The sequence below is a fragment of the Callithrix jacchus genome, chromosome 5 (genome assembly GCF_049354715.1).
Source record: "Callithrix jacchus isolate 240 chromosome 5, calJac240_pri, whole genome shotgun sequence".
NCBI classification, from domain to species: domain Eukaryota; kingdom Metazoa; phylum Chordata; class Mammalia; order Primates; family Cebidae; genus Callithrix; species Callithrix jacchus.
Genome location: NC_133506.1, coordinates 121,234,859 through 121,252,504, shown reverse-complemented (window position 1 = coordinate 121,252,504; position 17,646 = coordinate 121,234,859). Strand labels below are relative to the sequence as shown.

Here is a 17,646-nt window from a genome sequence, read left to right as displayed (position 1 = left end):
TCTCCTAAAAACTACAAAAATCATCCAGGCATGGTGGTGGGCACCTGTAATCCCAGCTACTCAGAGGCTGAGGCAGGAGAATTGCTTGAACCCAGGAAGTGGAGGTTGCAGTGAGCCCAAGATCACACCACTGTACTCCAGCCACTCCAGCCTGAGTGACAGAGTGAGACTCTGCCTCAAAAAAAAAAAAAAAAGAAAAAAGAAATAAAGAGACTCAAACATACTGCGGAGCAGTGCTTCTTAAACTTGAATATGTGTACAAGTAACAAGTAACTCAGGAATCTTCTAAAAAGGCAGATGTAGATTCAGTAGGTCAGCATACAGTGGGATATGAGATGGTATGTTTTTATTTTCCTTTTCAAAAAAAAAAATACAGACAGGATCTCTCTCTGTCACCCAGGCTATGGTGCAGTGGCTTGATCTTGGCTCCCTGCAATCTCTGCCTCACGGGTTCAAGTGATCCTCCCACCTCAGCCTCCCTGGTGGCTGGGACCACGGGTCCCACCATGCCCAGCTAATTTTTGCATTTTTTGAAGAGATGGGTGTCGCCATGTTGCCCAAGGCTGGTCTGGAACTCCTGGGCTCAAGCGATTAGCTTGGCCTCCCACAGTGCTGGGATTACAGGCTTGAGCCACCGCACCTGGCCTTCATTTTCCTTTTATTGAGACAGGGTCTGGCTCTGTCATCCAGGCTACAGTGCAGTGGCATGATCATGGCTCACTGCAGCCTCAGCCTCTTAAGTTCAAGGGGTCCTTCCACCTCAGCTTCAGAGTAGCTGGGACTACAGGCGTGCACCAACACACCTAGCTGATTTTTTTTGGGGGGGGGTAGATATGGGGGGTCTTCCTGTATTGCCCAGGCTGGTCTCAAACTCCTGGACTCAAGCAATCCACCCACCTCGGCCTCCCAAAGTGCTGGGATTACAGGTGTGAGCCACTATACCCTGCCGAGATAGTATATTTTAAACAAGCTCCCAAGTTGTCCAGAATCACACAGTGAAGAGCATAGCTATAGATGGTGGTTCTCACACTTCAGGTGCATGAGAATCTCTGGGAGGGCTTGTTAAATCAGATCATTGGGCCCACCCCCAGGGTTTTGACTTAGAAGGTCTGGGGTAGGGTATGATATTCTGCATTTCTAACCAGTTCCTCTGTGATACTGATGTTGCCTGTCTGGGAACCACACTTTGAGGTCCGCTGCTCTCAAAGCATATTAGACTGTGAGAGCCAAAACCTGGGTTACTAACTGGCCCTATGACTCTATCAGGTAGAAATGCATTCAACAGAACAACCAATTCACAGTAGCTTAAACAAATAGTAGTTTGTTTTTCTCATTTGTTAAATCCAGAGGTGGATAGTCCAGGTCTGGGGTGCTTGTTAAAAAGTCAGCAAGAACACGTGATCTTTCTTTCTTTCCGCTCCACCATCACTAACTTGTGGCTTTTGTGCTCATAGGCATAAGAGAGCTGTGGAACCAAGTTCTGAGCAGAAAGAAGGGAGCAGAAGCTGGGTGTGGTGGCTCACACCTGGAATCCCAGCACTTTGGGAGGCTGAGGCGGGAGAATCACTTGAGCCAAGGAGTTCCAGATCAGCCTGGGCAACATGGTGAAATCTTGTCTTTACAAAAAACACAAAAGTTAGCTGGGAGTGGTGGCATGCACCTGTAGCCCCAGCTACTTGGGAGGCTGAGGTGGGAGGATCACCTGAGCCTGGGAAGTTGAGGCTGGAAAGAGCCAAGATCATGCCACTGCACTCCAGCCTGGGTGACAGAGTGAGACACTGTGGAAAAAAAAAAGAGGCTGGGTGTGTGGCTCACACCTGTATTCCCAGCATTTTGGGGGACTGAAGCAGGTAGAGCACCTGAGGTCGGGAGTTTAAGACCAGCTGGACCAACATGGAGAAACCCCATCTCTACTAAAAAAAAAAAAAAAAAAAAAAAAAAATTAGCCAGGTGTGGTGGTACATGCCTGTAATCCCAGCTACTCCGGAGGCTGTAGCAGCAGAATTGCTTGAACCTAGGAGGCAGAGGTCGCAGTGAGCTGAGATTGCGCCATTGTACTCCAGCCTGGGCAAAAAGAAAAAAAAGAAAAGGAGGGAGGGAGGGAAAGAAAGAGAGAGAAGGAGAGGAAGGAAGGTCAAAGGGAGGGAGGAGTAGGGAAAGAAGGAGGAAGAGAAAGAAGGAAGGAAGGAGGGAGAGAGGAAAAGAAAGAGAGGAAGGAAGGAAGGGAGGGAGGGAGGCAGGGAGGGAAGGAAGGAGGGAAGGAAGGAAGAAGGGAGCAGAGCAAATAGGGAAGGAGCATCCAGCTTTGCTTGCCCTTTTAAGAACGTTTACCCAGGAGCCCTGCCCATGACTTTCTGCTTACATCCTTGGCCTGAACTGTGGAAAACACAGACCAATCATTGGGAGGTAACTAAGGAGAAAGGGTGAAACTTGCTGCTCAAAATTGTCTGCCACAGGGACCTCAGATATAGACACAAAATCTTTTTTTTTTTTTTTTTTTTGAGACAGTCTCTCTCTATTGCCCAGGCTGGAGTGCAGTGGCACCATCTCGGCTCATTGTAGCCTCTGCCTCCTGGGTTCAAGCAATTCTCTTGCCTCAGCCTCCCAAGTAGCTGGGATTATAGGCACCTGCCACCATGGCCCAACTAATTTTTGTATTTTTAGTAGAGATAGGGTTTCACCATGTTGGCCAGGATGGTCTCGATCTCCTTACCTCATGATCTGCCCATCTCAGACTCCCAAAGTGCTGGAATTACAGGCATGAGCCACTGTACCTGGCCTCTATCTACTATTGTTCCAGTGACCTACCTGCTTCCAAATCATTCCTCCATAGTCACAGAAGAGCTTCCTCTCCACATTGGGCCTCACTCTCATCCCAGGTGACTTTTATTAGGTTGGTGTAAAAGTAGTTGTGGTTTTTGGCATTACCTTTATTTTATTTTTATTATTATTATTATTTTGACACAGAATCTTGCTCTGTCACCCAGGCTAGAGTGTTATCACTCCATGTTGGCTCACTGCAACCTCTGCCTCCTAGGTTCAGGTGATTCTCCTGCCTAAGTCTCCTGAGTAGCTGGAATTACAGGTGCCCACCACCATACCTGGCTAATTTTTGTATTTTTAGTAGAGATGGGTTTCACCATGTTGGACAGGCTGGTCTTAAACCCTTGGCCTCAGGTGATCTGCCCATCTCAGACTCCCAAAGTCCTGGTATACAGGAGTGAGCTGCTGCACCTGGCTGCCATTACCTTTAATGGCAAAAGGCACAACTGCTTTTGCATCAACCTAATATGTCCATCTGGATGGTCCTGGCTGGACTGGCTGTTCCCGGACCTCCTCATTCCAACACCCTTTATCCCTCCTTTACTTCAGTCACCCTCACAATGGCCAGAGCCCAGCACTTGTCATCCATGAACTATTCCTTAACCTTAAACTTCACTGGCTCTGGCTGGGTGTGGTGGCTCACGCCCATAATCCCAGCACTTGGGAAGGCAGAGGCGGGTGGATCACTTGAGGTCAGGAGTTAGAGACCAGCCTGGCCAACATGGTGAAACCTTGTCTCTACTAAAAATACAAAAATTAGCCAGATGTGATGATGTGATGAGAGTGAGTCCCAGCTACTCTAGAGGCTGAGGCAGGAGAATGGCTTGAATCCAGAAGGCAGAAGTTGCAGTGACCTGAGATCATACCACTGCACTCCAGCCTGGGCAACAGAGCAAGACTCTGTCTGAAAAATAAAAAAAAAAAAAAAAAGAGAAACAGCAAAAAACACTTCCCTGGCTCATTCATGGACCATCATCATTTACCACATCTCCACTTTCTCATTCTCTTGGCCTCAATTCTTTCTTTTTCCTCGTGTTGATTCACCCTTCTTAGCTACCTGCCCCATTCTAGCTTCACATTCTTCTTCCTGCAGCCTGGATATGCTGATAGCCCTCCTGTATTCCCCTGATCTTTACCTCATTCTCCTGGGAGAACCCCAGCCCTGGCTGCAGCTGACTTTCTGTCCTCTGATCCCACACTTGGCAGCTGAGCACTGACGGAGACAGTGCACACCCAAGCAGACAGTTGCCATAACAACCTGGTGGTCTCCGGCTGCCCCACCCCTCTCCACTCCTGGGCTGGGAGTCCTTCCGGGCTGTCCTCATCAGCCCTCTCTTCTGATTCCTACCTTTATCCTCCTCCCTTCCCATTGTCACTCTCAACAGATCACTTCACTCCTACTTGTGGGTGAAAATAGATGCCATTAGGCAGAAGCCCCCTCAACTTCCTGCCCCTACTCCCACCCCACTGAAACATGTATTTTTATCCACTCTCATCCTTTGCTCCCTTTTATTGTGGGAAAGGTTTCCTTCCTGTAGCTAATCCTCCACCTGAGCCCTGCATCTCCACAGTTCAGCCTCCTCAGGGACCTTGGCTCTCAAAACCCCTTTCTGTCCCTTCAGTATTTTAACATGTTAGCCTCTCCGCTCTTCTAACCTGCCAGGTTTCCCAGACACTACAAGTCTCCCTTTCTCTCCTTTCTCTTGGAGCAGGGTTCTTAACCTTTTTAAACTGTGGATTCCTTTAAGAGTTAGCTTTTTTTTTTTTTTTTGAGATGAAGTCTTGCTCTGTCACCCAGGCTGGAGTGTAGTGGTATGATGATCTAGGCTCCCTGCAACCTCCGCCTCCCGGGTTCAAGTGATTCTCCTGCCTCAGCCTCCTGAATAGCTGGGATTACAGGTGCCCAACACCACGCCTGGCTAATTTTTTTGTATTTTTAATAGAGACAGGGTTTCACCACGTTGGCCAGGCTGGTCTCAAACTTCTGACCTCAGGTGATCCACCTGCCTTGGCCTCCTAAAGTGCTGGGTTTACAGGTGTGAGCCACCACATCCAACTGATGTTTTCCGAATGCATAAAATAATACACATAGAATTACTGCTAGAACCAATTACATAAAATATGTTATAATATTTTTAAGTTGCATGAAAAATTTTTGACATAGTTATACATTTTATTTTGTGTCCTTTATTAATGCATTTAATACAAGATCTAGAAGTGGACCTAATAACTTCTGTATTTAAAACTTGTTTTTTAGAGACAGGGTCTCACTCTGCTAACTAGGCTGGAGTGCAATGGCACAATCATAGCTTATTGTAACTTCAAACTCCTAGGGTCAAGAGATCCTCCTGCCTTAGCCTTCCAAAGTGCTGGAACTATAGATGTGTGCCACCATGCCTGGCTAATTTTTTTAGTTTTTTTGTAGCAGCGGCGGGCGGCGGGGGGGGGGGCGGGGGCGGGGTCTGTATGTTACCCACACTGATCTCAGATTCCTGGGCTCAAGTGATCCTCTCACCTCGGCCTCTCAAAGTTCTAGGTGAGCCACCACACTCAGCAATTTCTGCATTTTTAAAATACTGATGATTATAAACAATATTTTGCAATATCTGCATCAAAAATTTTTTTCATTAGCCAACCATGGCAGCATACACCTGTAGTTCCACCTACTCAGGAGGCTGAGCTGGGAGGATTCCTTGAGTCTGAGAGGTTGAGGCTCTACTGCACTCCAGCTTGGGCAACAGAGTGAGACCTGCCCCTCCAAAAAAAAGTGAAATGTATGCTCACTAACCACTTCTTTATCTTCCACACGTCTCAATTTTATGATTTCTCAAATATCCATTTGTGCCAAATGTGTAGAAGGATAAGTAGTGATTATTTGGCAGCACATATACTAAAATTGGAATGATACAGAGAAGAAGCAAAATTAAATTAAAAATTAAAAAATACAAAAAGGAGGCCGGGCACGGTGGCTCACGCCTATAATCCCAGCACTTTGGGAGGCTGAGGTGGGTGGATCACAAAGTCAAGAGATCGAGACCATCCTGGTCAACATGGTGAAACCCCATCTCTACTAAAAATACAAATATTAGCTGGGCATGGTGGCACGCGCCTGTAGTCCCAGCTACTCGGGAGGCTGAGGCAGGAGAATTGCTTGAACCCAGGAGGCAGAGGTTGCGGTGAGCCGAGATTGTGCCATTGCACTCCAGCCTGGGTAACAAGAGCAAAACTCTGTCTCAAAGAAAAAAAAAAATACAAAAAGGATAAGTAACCTTTTGCAATCTAGTTTTTGCTCTATGGCCCAGGGCTACTAGTCTTTCCAAAGGTTCCTTGAATTTTCTTTTTTTTTTGAGACAGAGTCTTGCTTGGTTGCCCAGGATGGAGTCCAGGTGCGAGATCTTAGCTCACCGCAACCTCCATCTCCCAGGTTCAAGCCATTCTCCTGCCTCAGCCTCCCAAGTAGCTGGGATTACAGGCATGCACCACCATGCCCGGTTAATTTTTGTATTTTTAGTAGAGACAGGGTTTCACCACACTGGCCAGGCTGGTCTCGAATTTCTGACCTCAGATAATCCATCCACTTCGGCCTCCCAAAGTGCTGGGATTACAGTCGTGAGCCACTGCACCCAGCCCCTTGAATTTAAAGTACCTTTTTCTATTTCCATATGACACCATTTCCTTGCAGCCTCGGATGCCAACTTGTTTTCTCTTTGGAGCTTTCTGCTGTCTAGGCTCCTGGAGTATTCTTCTCTATGGCTGTGCCTTTAGCTGTAAGTAAAAAAAAAAAAAAAAAAGAACCCAAGTCAAATAGCTTAAACCATAAAGAAAAATATACCTCACATTTGAAGAGCTCCAGGACTGATTAATTTGAAGGCTCAGCAGTGTCATCAGGGACCTGGGTGCCTTCCACCTTTTTTTTTTTTTTAGACGAGATCTCACTCTGTCGCCCAGGTTGGAGTAGCCTCGACCTCTGGGCTCAAATGATCCTCCCGCCTCAGCTTCCCAAATAGCTGGGACTACAGGTATGTGCCACCATGCCCAGCTAATTTTCTTTCTTTCTTTTTTTTGGGTAGAGACAGGGTTTCACCATGTCACCCAGGCTGGTCTTGAACTCCTGGGCTCAAGCAATCTGCCTGCCTTGGCCTCCCAACGTGCTGAGATTACAGGCATGAGCTGCTACTTTCAGCTACCTTCCACCATGCTGACCTACCACCCTGAAGAAGACAGCTCGTCCCAAAGGCATTCTCTGCACTCTTCGAGGATGACTGCAGCAGTGTATGATGGTTAATTGGATGTATTACTTGACTGGGCTAAGGGATGCCCAGAGAGCTGGTAAAACATTATATCTGGCTGTGTCTGTGAGGGTGTTTCTGGAAGGGACTCTCATTTAAGCTGATGAACTGAGTGAAGCAGATGGCTCTCCCAGTGTGGGTGGGCATCGTCCAATCCATTAAAGGCCTGAATAGAACCAAAGGATTGAGCAAGGGTGAACTCACTTTCTCTGCTTTTGCTGAGACACTCATTTCCTCCTACCCTCAGACTTGGGCTTCCAGACTCAGAGTGGGACGCACATCACTGGCCCTCGGCTGGTTACCTGGCGTTTGGACTCAGACAGAATTACACACTGGTTTTCCAGGTTCTCCGACATGCAGAGAGCATATCATGAGGCTTCCTGGCATCCATAACCATATGAGCCAATTCCTATAAATCTCCTCATATATAAATATCTATCTGTAGGCTGGGCATGGTGGCTCACGCCTGTAATCTCAGCACTTCGGGAGGCCGACGCAGGCTGATCACCTGAGGTCAGGAGTTCAAGACCAGCCTGGCCAACAAGGTGAAACCCTGTCTTTAAAAAGAAATATAAAAAATTTTAAAAAATCTATCAGTATATCTATATCTAGAACCTACTGGTTCTGTTTCTCTGGAAAACCCTTATACAAGCCGTTCCAATGCCATATCCCAACATGAAAACATGCAGCTAAAGAGTGTCTCTTCCCATATGTCTCTTTATTTTTAACCAATGAGGAGACCTTCCCCAGAAGCCCCCAGAAGTCTTTCCTCACGTGTCACTGGCCTGAATTACATCATATGTCCCTTCCTAAATCAGTCCCTGGCAGGAAAATTGTGATGACAGAGATTGGCTTGGATTAATCAGGCCTTATTGCTGAACCACTTGGAGGAAGGGTGGAATGCACAGCAAAATCAAGGCTTTGTCCCAAATGAAGGGGTAGGCAACGAAACCATCCTGACACACACCAGTTTTCCTTCTGCTTTTTTCATTTGCTCCTTCAGTTTTCCTTGCCATTCACTATCAGGTCCTAGATTAGTCCTCTTCCAACTTGGGATGTTCCCACACCATGTATTCTCCCTGGAAGACCCTATTGTTACACACAATTCACAGGAGGCCATTGCTTTCGACTAGCTTCCTGTCCTAGGCCCTAGCAATCCAGAGCAAACCAGAACGGAGTCACTCATGCTAGATGTTACATCATCAAACTGAACTCTAAAATAGGCCCATTTAAAAAAAAAAAAGGCCTGGCGCAATATCTCACACCTATAATCTCAGCACTTTGGGAGACTGAGGCAGGTGGATCACTTGAGGCCAGGAGTTTGAGAACAGTTTGGCCAACATGGTGAAACCCCATCTCTACTAAAAACACAAAAATGAGCTGGGTGTGGTGGTGGTCACCTGTAATCCCAGATACTCAGGAGGCTGAGGCGGGAGAATCACTTTGCAGCTTGGGTGGCAGAGTAAGGCTCTGTCTCAAAAAAAGAAAAGAAAGAGAAAAAAAAACGTAAGATTCACAGCAACCAATCCAAGGGGCCCAGTTTAGTTGTTGCCATGATAATGAAGTCCCCTCTGTTTTAATCCTGTAAGGAAATCACTTTGAAACAACCAATCCACTTTTTGTTCTCTGTTTCTGCTTTCCTCAGTCCTTTTCTGTCTATAAAACCAGTCTTTTTGGCCAGGAGTGGTGGCTCACACCTGTAATTCCAGCACTTTGGGAGGCCAAAGCGGGCGGATCACAAGGTCAAGAATTCAAGACCAGCCTGGCCAATATGGTGAAACCCTGTCTCTACTAAAAACACAAAAATTAGCTGGGTGTGGTGGTACACACATGTAATCCCAGCTACTTGGGAGGCTGAGGCAGGAGAATCGCTTGAACCTGGGAAGCGAAAGTTGCAGTGAGCTGAGATTGCGCCACTGCACTCCAGCCTAGGCAACAGAGCGAGTTTGTGTCTCAAAAAAACAAACAAACAAAAAAAAAACGGTATTTTGAATGTTCAGCTGCCTGTTTGAGGTGACATACTTTCCAGTCTAGAACCACAGCCTAATTTGTCTGTAACCTCGCGGAGAAGACTCTGGCACTAGTGAACAACGCTGCTGTGACTTATGCAAAACCTCAACTGGCCACATTTTGGTACTATGCCAAAGTTGAGCTGGCTTCTCCACCCCTGTTGAGATCCCTAGAGCTATCCAAAGCCTGGGGGAAGAAAAGAGTTCACTCTGCTAGCTTCAAACTGCTCACCATTAAGGAAGCTGTGATGAATAGTTTGGTGGCCACTGAGGTGTGGATGTGGTTTTACGTTGGAGAGATCATAGGCAAGAGTGGCAAGACTGGCTATAATATTTGAAGAACTCTTTACCACCTGGTTATATCTGATTTATGATTTGAGTGTTCTTGGACCATGAGTGATCTGACTGCTATCTGAATAAAATAAGAAGATTTGTCAACATAAAATGGGCCGGGCGTGATGGTTCATGCTTATAATCCCAACACTTTGGGAGGCTAAGGTGGGAGGATTGCTGGAAACCAGGAGTTCAAGACCAGCCTGGGCAACATACTGAGACCCCATCTGTACAGGAGTCTGAGGTGGGAGGATCACCTGAGCCCAGTGAGGTCAAGGCTTCAGCGAGCCAAGATTGAGCCACTGCACTCTGGCCTGGACAGCAGAGTAAGATCTTGTCTTGAAAAGTAAAAATTTTTTTAAATTTAAAAATTAAATTAACCAGGCATGGTGGCGTGCACCTGTAGTCACAGCTACTTGGGAAGCTGAGGCAGGAGGATCCCTTGAGCCCAGAAGGTTGAGGTTGCAGTGAACTGTGATCGTTCCACTGCAACCCAGCCTGTGTGACAGAGTGAGACTCTGTCTCCAAACAAAAATAAAACAAACAAACAAAAATCTCCTGCTCAGCTCATTGGCACACTCATTCCGCTTTATAGAATGAGGTGTTGCCAGATCCTAGAATCAAAAACAAAAGCCGGTTAAGACCTTTAACCTAAATTTGTTGTAATTTTTGTCTTTTAACAATGCCTGTGGCTTTGGCGTTTCCCCTCAGTCTTGCTCCTTAGCTCTAGGACTGTGTATTCTCTTTTTTTTTTGAGACAGAGTTTCACTCTTGTTGCCCAGTCTGGAGTGCAATGGCATGATCTCAGCTCACCGCAACCTCCACTTCCCAGGTTCAAGCAATTCTCCTGCCTCAGCCTCCCGAGTAGCTGGGATTACAGGTGCACGCCACCATGCCCGGCTAATTTTTGCATTTTTAGTAGAGATGGGGTTTCTCCATGTTGGTCAGGCTGGTCTCAAATTCCTGACCTCAGTTGATCCGCCCACCTCAGCATCCCAAAGTGCTGGGATTACAGGCATGAGCCACCGCACCTGGCCGGACTGTGTATTTATTCTCTGTTGCCTATTGGACCTCAACCTCCATCTGGGGATTGCTAGGGCCTCTCTAACTCCACCTGTGCAAACACGCTCCTACTGGATGCCCAGTGTCTCGGTAAACCGCCCTACCTTCACCCAGAGTGCCGAGATTGAAATCTGTCTGCTCAAACTTCCCTCTCGGCTACCCCTATTCTGCATTCACTCACCTTGAACCCTGGGGATTCTCACCAGTCAGAATCTCTGCCCTCTTCTCTGTTTTCACAAAGGACCCTCCTCATTTCATGCCTGGATTAATGCAACCACCTGACTGGTAACCTTGTCTCTTCTCTTGTTCTCTTGTTCCACTTAAGCACGCCTTTCTCACTAACGCCAGAGGGATCTTTCTGAAATGCAAATCTGATCCTGTTCCAAGCCCAGGATCCTTCTATTCCATACGTAGATCCAGATCGAATCCCAGCTTCTCCAATTCACTGTTTGAAACTTCCCCAGCATGGGCAACAAAGTGAGACCCCATCTCTACAAAATAAAAATTAAAAAATTAGCTGAGGGTAGTGACAACTACCTGTAGTCCCAGCTACTCAGGAGGCTAAGGTGGGAGGATTACTGGAGCCCAGGAGTTTGAGGCTGCAGTTAGCCATTATCACACCACTACAGTGAAGCCCGGGTGATGGGGCGATACCCTGTCTCTAAAATAATAATAAAATTCAAATTAAATTCAAATAAATGCTTTAAAAAAAAAAAACAAAAACAATTTTCCATTTTCAGCTTCAACTCAACATGCCATCTCTGACATCTGCTTCTTTTTTTTCCTTGAGACAGGGTCTCACTTTGTCACCCAGGCTAGAGCGCAGTGGCGCAATCTCAGCTCACTGCAGCCTCAACCTCCTAGGCTCAAGTGATCTTCCCACTTTGGCTCCGCAAGTAGCTGGGACTACAGTGTTCACCACCAGGCTGGCTAAGTTTCGTATGTTTTGTGGATATGGGGTTTCGTTATACTGCTCAGGCTGATCTCGAACTCCCGAGCTCAAGTGATCTGCTCGCCTTGGCCTCCCCAAGTGCTAGGATTACAGGTGTGAGCCACCATGCCTGGACACATCTGTTTTTTACACACCATCAGCTCCCCCAACACACAGAGGCAGACACACACACACAAAGACACACAGACACTATCTTAACCAGGATGGTCTCGAGCTCTTGACCTTGTGAACCACCCACCTCGGCCTCCCAAGTGCAGGGATTACAGGTGTGAGCCACCGTGCCTGGCCTATCAATCTCTTAAATTTGTGTTCATCTAATTTTTTGCTTTAAATTTGTATTTTTCTGGTTACCAGTGAGATTGAGTGTTTTTAATTTTTTATTTATTGTGAACTGTTTATTCCTTTTTTTTTTTTTTTTTTTTTTTGAGACAGGGTCTTGCTCTGTTGCCCAGGCTGGAGTACAGGGGCATGATCATGGCCCACTGCAGCCTTGACCTCCCCCAGGCTCAAGTGATCCTCCCACCTCAGTCACCCAAGTAACTGGGATTATAAGCATGTGTCATCACACCTGGATAATTTGTGTATTTTTTGTAGAGACAGGGTTTTGCCATGTTGCTTAGGCTGGTCTCAAACTCCTGGGCACATGCAATCCATCCACGTTAGCGTCCCAAAGTGCTGAGATTAGAGGTGTGAGCTGCCATGCCTGGCTATTTATTCTCTTTGCCCATTAGTTTTCTGAGTGTTTTCATCTATTGATTTGTATTGCCCTCCATTCTCTCCACCTGGCTAATTCCTACCAGACCTTTCAGACCTGGGTCAGGTGCCACCTCCTCCAAAAAGTCTTCTAATTCTCCGGCCTCTCCCTGCCCCCTGCCCTCAAGTTCATTCCCTTTTCTCCACTCAGTGCTTTTTGGCATGTTTATCTCCTTCACAAAACCATGAGACTTTGATTTGCTATTTCTATTTTTCCAGCTTAAAACAGTGTGCAGTCCAGGTGCAGTGGCTCACAACTATAATCCCAGCACTTTGGAAGGCCAAGGGTTGGGGGGGGCAGATTACAAGGTCAGGAGTTCAAGACCAGCCTGACCAACATGATGAAACTCTGTCTCTACTAAAAATACAAAAATTAGCTGGGCGTGGTGGCGCACACCTGTAGTCCCAGCTTCTCAGGAGGCTGAGGCAGGAGAATTGCTTGAACCCGGGAGGCGGAAGTTGCAGTGAGCTGAGATCATGCCACGGCACTCCATCCTGGGCAACAGAGTGAGATTGTGTCTTAAAAACCAAACAAACAAGAAAACAGCACACAAACCTGCACATGCACCCACTACACTGAACCTAAAATAAGAGTTGGAAAGAAAAAACGAAACAGATATGGCAAATAAATCTATCAAGAAAAAGAATACCAGTGTGCCAGTATACTATAGATGCATAATAAAAAAAAGAATAATCAAATGATCTACAAACAGGATTACTTTTAGGCTTATTTTCTTTTTCCTATTCCTTGAGAAAACAATACAGAAACAGCCTGTTTTGTTCTATTTCACAACTAAAATATGAATTTAGTACAGCTCCCTTCACATAAAGAGTGTCGGCTCTTTGCCTTCATTGTTTTAATTTTTCCTTTTCTTTATTTTGACAGTTAAACTCCCCAGGGTTGTAAGAGTCCAGTCTCATGACTAGAAGAAACTCTAATTAGCTGCTCTTCTTCCCAGTCCCTGCCACAGCCTCATTTGCCCACCTCACACCTCTACCTCCTTACCTTGACAAGATACCTGTGCTCCTGACATACTGCAGGCCGGGCATTCAGGAAGGGTCAGAAATGAAAGTGCATCCCAGAACATGTTTTATTCCACCTGGGATGTCCAAGAAAGGCTCTGGACATTTAACAAACTTGTTAGTTTACAAATGCCACATTTATTATCAGAGGCAGACCAAGGCCTCAGACAATAGAACAGCACATCCCACTGCATTATCATAACCCAGACCAGAGAACTTGGAGGCAAGCAAATTAAAGTCAGCATTCAACAATCAAGCCTTGGGTAAATGACCTTGAGGCTCTGAATGTGAAACCTGAGAAGGACCATGAACCTGGGCTTTCTGCTCAACTTCATGAAAGTTCAATCTAAAGCTGAATTGGTGGGATCATAAGTACTTGGGTGTTCAAGACCAGCCTGGGCAACTCCTGTCTCTACAAAAAAAAAAAAAAAAGGCCAAGCGAGAGGGCTCATGCCTGTAATCCCAGCGCTTTGGGAGGAAAAGGCGGGTGAATCTCCTGAGGTCAGGAGTTCGAGACCAGCCTGACCAACATGGTGAAACTTCGTCTCTACTAAAAATACAAAATTAGCTGGGCATGGTGGCTGCTGCCTGTAATCCCAGCTACTTGAGAGGCTGAGGTGGGAGAATCACTTAAACCCGAGAGCGGGGCATTGCAGTGAGCCAAGAGCATGCCACTGTGCTCCAACCTGGGCGACAGACTGAGATTGTCTCAAAAAAAATTAGACATGTGGTGGTACGTGCCTATAGTTCCAGCTTCTCAGGAAGCTGAGTTGGGAGGATCAATTGAGCCCAGGACCCAGAAGATTGAGGTTGCAGTGAGCCACGATTGTGCAAGTGCACTCCAGCCTGGATGACGAGCGAGACCTTGTCTCACATAGAAAAAAAAATCTTTCATTTGCAGCAGCAGCCAAGCTATACTTCAGTTCCAACTGCATCTAGTGATAGCAATAACAGTGACTAATATTTGTGCTTACTATGAGTCAGTCACTGGGCTAGGTGCTCATGTACCATCTCATTTAACCCATATCAATCGGTCAGTTCTCAGGGGAAATGGAAAGCATATCCTGCTAAGGACTGGGAGATCTATGGTCAGTTCTGCTAGTGCATTTCAGTTTCCAACCCATTTCTATAAGACCAGGAAGAGAGGAGCCTCTAGTGTGTTAGAGATGGCTTCCGAGAGGAACTGTACTATGCAACTTCTCCAACTCAGATTCACATTTTCTAACCTGCTTGCCCACAACCTGGGCTTTGAAGAAAGTTTTCCAACTTCTGGGAAATTTAAACTCATCCTTCAACTTCTGGGAGACTATATGTTTGAGTAAGGCACTTTTATGAATCACAAGAAAATGAGAAATTTATTTATTTATTTTTTAAAGACAGGGTTTCACCATGATGGCCAGGCTGGTCTTGAACTCCTGACCTCAGGTGATCCACCCACCTTGGCCTCTCAAAGTGCTAGGATTACAGGTGTGAGCCACTGCGCCCAGCCGAAAAGGAGAAATTTAACTCTCCAGTTTCTCAACAGCTCATGAGCTAATTACTATTATTATTATTATTTTGAGATGGTGTTTCACTCTTGTTGCCCGGGATGGAGTGCAATGGCACAATCTTGGCTCACTGCAACCTTCGCCTCCTGGATTCAAGCAATTCTCCTGCCTCAGCCTCCCAATAGCTGCAACTACAGGCAAGTGCCACCATGCCCAGCTCATTTCGTATTTTTAGTAGAAACGGGGTTTCTTCATTTTGGTCAGGCTGGTCTTGAACTCCTGAACTCAGGTGATCTATCCGCCTTGGCCTCACAAAATACTGGGATTACAGGTGTGAGCCAAGACACCCGGCCTATTATTGTTATTATTAATTAATTATTTTTTATTTATTTTTTTTTTGAGACGGAGTTTCTCTTGTTGCCCAGGCTGGACTATAATGACAAGGTCTTGGCTTACTGCAACCTTCACTTCCTGGGTTCAAGCGATTCTCCTGCCTCAGCCTCCCATGGGATTACAGGCGTGCCCACCACCATGTCCAACTAATTTTTGTATTCTTAGTAGAGGCGGGGTTTCACCGTGTTGGCCAGGCTGGTCTCGAACTCCCGACCTGAAGTGATCCGCCTGCCTCCGCCTCCCAAAGTGCTGGGATTACAGGCGTGAGCCACCACTCCCGGCTAATTATTATTATTGTTGTTATTTTTAGAGATGGAGGTCTGCTATGTTGCCCAGACTGGGCTCAAATTCCTGGGCTTAACCAATCTTCTCCTCTGGGCCTCCCAAGTACCTGGGACTACAGGTGGCGCCACCGCGCCCGGCTTTAGTTACTATTAAAGCCCTACCAGACTCACGTGGTTGGGAGCCGGTCTACTCTCATCTCTGAAGCCATGCGCCTCACCTGGGACGACTCAGCGACTGTCCAGGCAAAGCCTCTGAAGACAGCCAGCCTCTAAGGAGCGGTTCTGTCGGGGGAAGGGAGCCTCAAGGCTAACGAAGGCCCTCCGACCCCACCCTCCAACTTCAAAGGGAGCAATCAAACCTTCCCTAAAAGGGCTAGACTACTGGGTCCTCTTGGGGAACGCTGGAGATCCTCCTGGCCAGAGCGGGAGGAAGCTGGGAGGCCCGGCAGGGACCAGGGAGGGAAACTGAGCCAAGGCCGGGTAGAGGGCGGGCGTGGGGCGAGCCAGAGCCTTCTCAAGAAGCCCAGAGGATTCTGGGGACTGGAAAGCGGCCGAGTTCTCTTTTTAAAAAAAAGAGAGACAGAGAAGAAAACAAAATATCTCATCTTGAGCATGACTCGGCGGTGGTGGTTTCACCAGCGCCACTGCAGCGGGTCCCAGAGAAAGCCCGCCGGGCCGGGACAGACGGACAGACCCACAGAGCGGTGGACTCGGAATACTCAAAGCCAGGAGCGGCCCAGTCCTAGCGCGGGGTTGGAATGCCCCAGGGGGTGGGGGAGGCTGCACCGACTCTTCGGTAGTTGGTTTGGAGACAATTGGCCATCCATATGGAAAAGATAAAGTCGATCCCTATCTGACAGCAGGCCTCCAAATAAATTCCAGATGAACTAGAGACCTACAGGGGACAAGCAAGGGATTATAGAACTTTGGAAAGAAAACGGAAAGATAGCTGTATGACACTGGGATAGGGGATGTTTTCTCTAACAAAGTATAAAATGTGCAAAACATAAAGGAAAAAGTGGTATAGATTGAGCGCAGACTCAGGACTGTAACTCCAGCACTTTGGGAGGCCGAGGAGGAAGGGTTGCTTGAGCCCAGGAGTTTCTGTTTTTGTTTTTTTTTGAGACAAGGCCTCTTGCTCTTGCCCAGGCTGGAGTGCAGCGGCAGCGGGATCTCCGTTCACTGCAACCTCCATCTCCCAAGGAGCTGGGTGGGGCTACAGGCACCGCCACCACACTGGCTAATTAAAAATTGTTTTTTTTTCGGAGATGAGGCCTCACTTTATTACCCAGGCTGGTCTCAAACTCCTGGCCTCAAATTATTCTCTTGCCTCGACCTCCCCCAAAGTGCTGGGATTACAGGCTATGCCACTGTGCCCAGGGAGCCCAGGAATTTGAGACAGCCTGGGCAGCATAGTGAGACCCATCTCTCTCTCTCTCTCTTTTTTTTAATTAAAAAAATTTACTTCTTTTTAAAGATGAGGTTTCACCATGTTGGTCAGGCTGGTCTTGAACTCCCGACCTCAGGTGATCTGCCCGCCTTGGCCTCCAAAGTGCTTGGATTATAGGCGTGAGCCACCAAGCCCGGCCCTCTCTCTCTTTTTTTTAAAAAAAAAAGAAAGAAAGAGAGAGAGAGAAAGAAAGAAAGGAAGGAAGGAAGGAAGAAAGAACGAGAGAAAGAAAGAAGGAAAGAAAGAAAGAAAGAAAGAAAGAAAGAAAGAAAGAAAGAAAGAAAGAAAGAAAGAAAGAAAGAGAGAAAGAAAGAAAATGTTGGGCATAGTGGCTCATGCCTGTAATCTCAGCACTTTGGGAGGCCAAGGTGGGCGGATCATGAGGTCAGGAAATCCAGACCATCCTGGCTAACACAGTGAAACCTTGTCTCTAAAAAAAAAAAAAAAAAAAAAAGCAAAAAAAACCAGACAAACAAACAAACAAACAAACAAAAAAAAACACTCCACTTCAGGCTGAGCAACAAAAAGCAAAACTCTGTCTCAAAAAAAAAGATGGTGCAGTGCTATGATATATATTGGTTTTCGTCCACAACTCCTGGCTCCTGACTCCCCACTCCCCTAGCCCTCGTTAGCCCTCAGGGGCAGTATCTGACCTTCTCCTGCCCTCCTTTCACTCTAACGTTCCAGGGTCTTTTCTGATGGTGGGCCTTAAGACCATCCCATAAAGCTTTCATGAAAACCCAAGAGAAAAGAGTTCAGTGAGCTTCCAGATGCATAAACACCTGGAG

The 17,646-nt window shown here is 46.8% G+C and overlaps 1 pseudogene; it reads left to right on the top strand.

The window, feature by feature from the left end:
* Positions 1 to 9,159: 9,159 nt before the first annotated feature.
* LOC118142776 (ATP synthase F(0) complex subunit g, mitochondrial pseudogene) lies at positions 9,160 to 9,459 on the top strand (annotated as a pseudogene).
* The last annotated feature ends 8,187 nt before the right edge of the window (positions 9,460 to 17,646 follow it).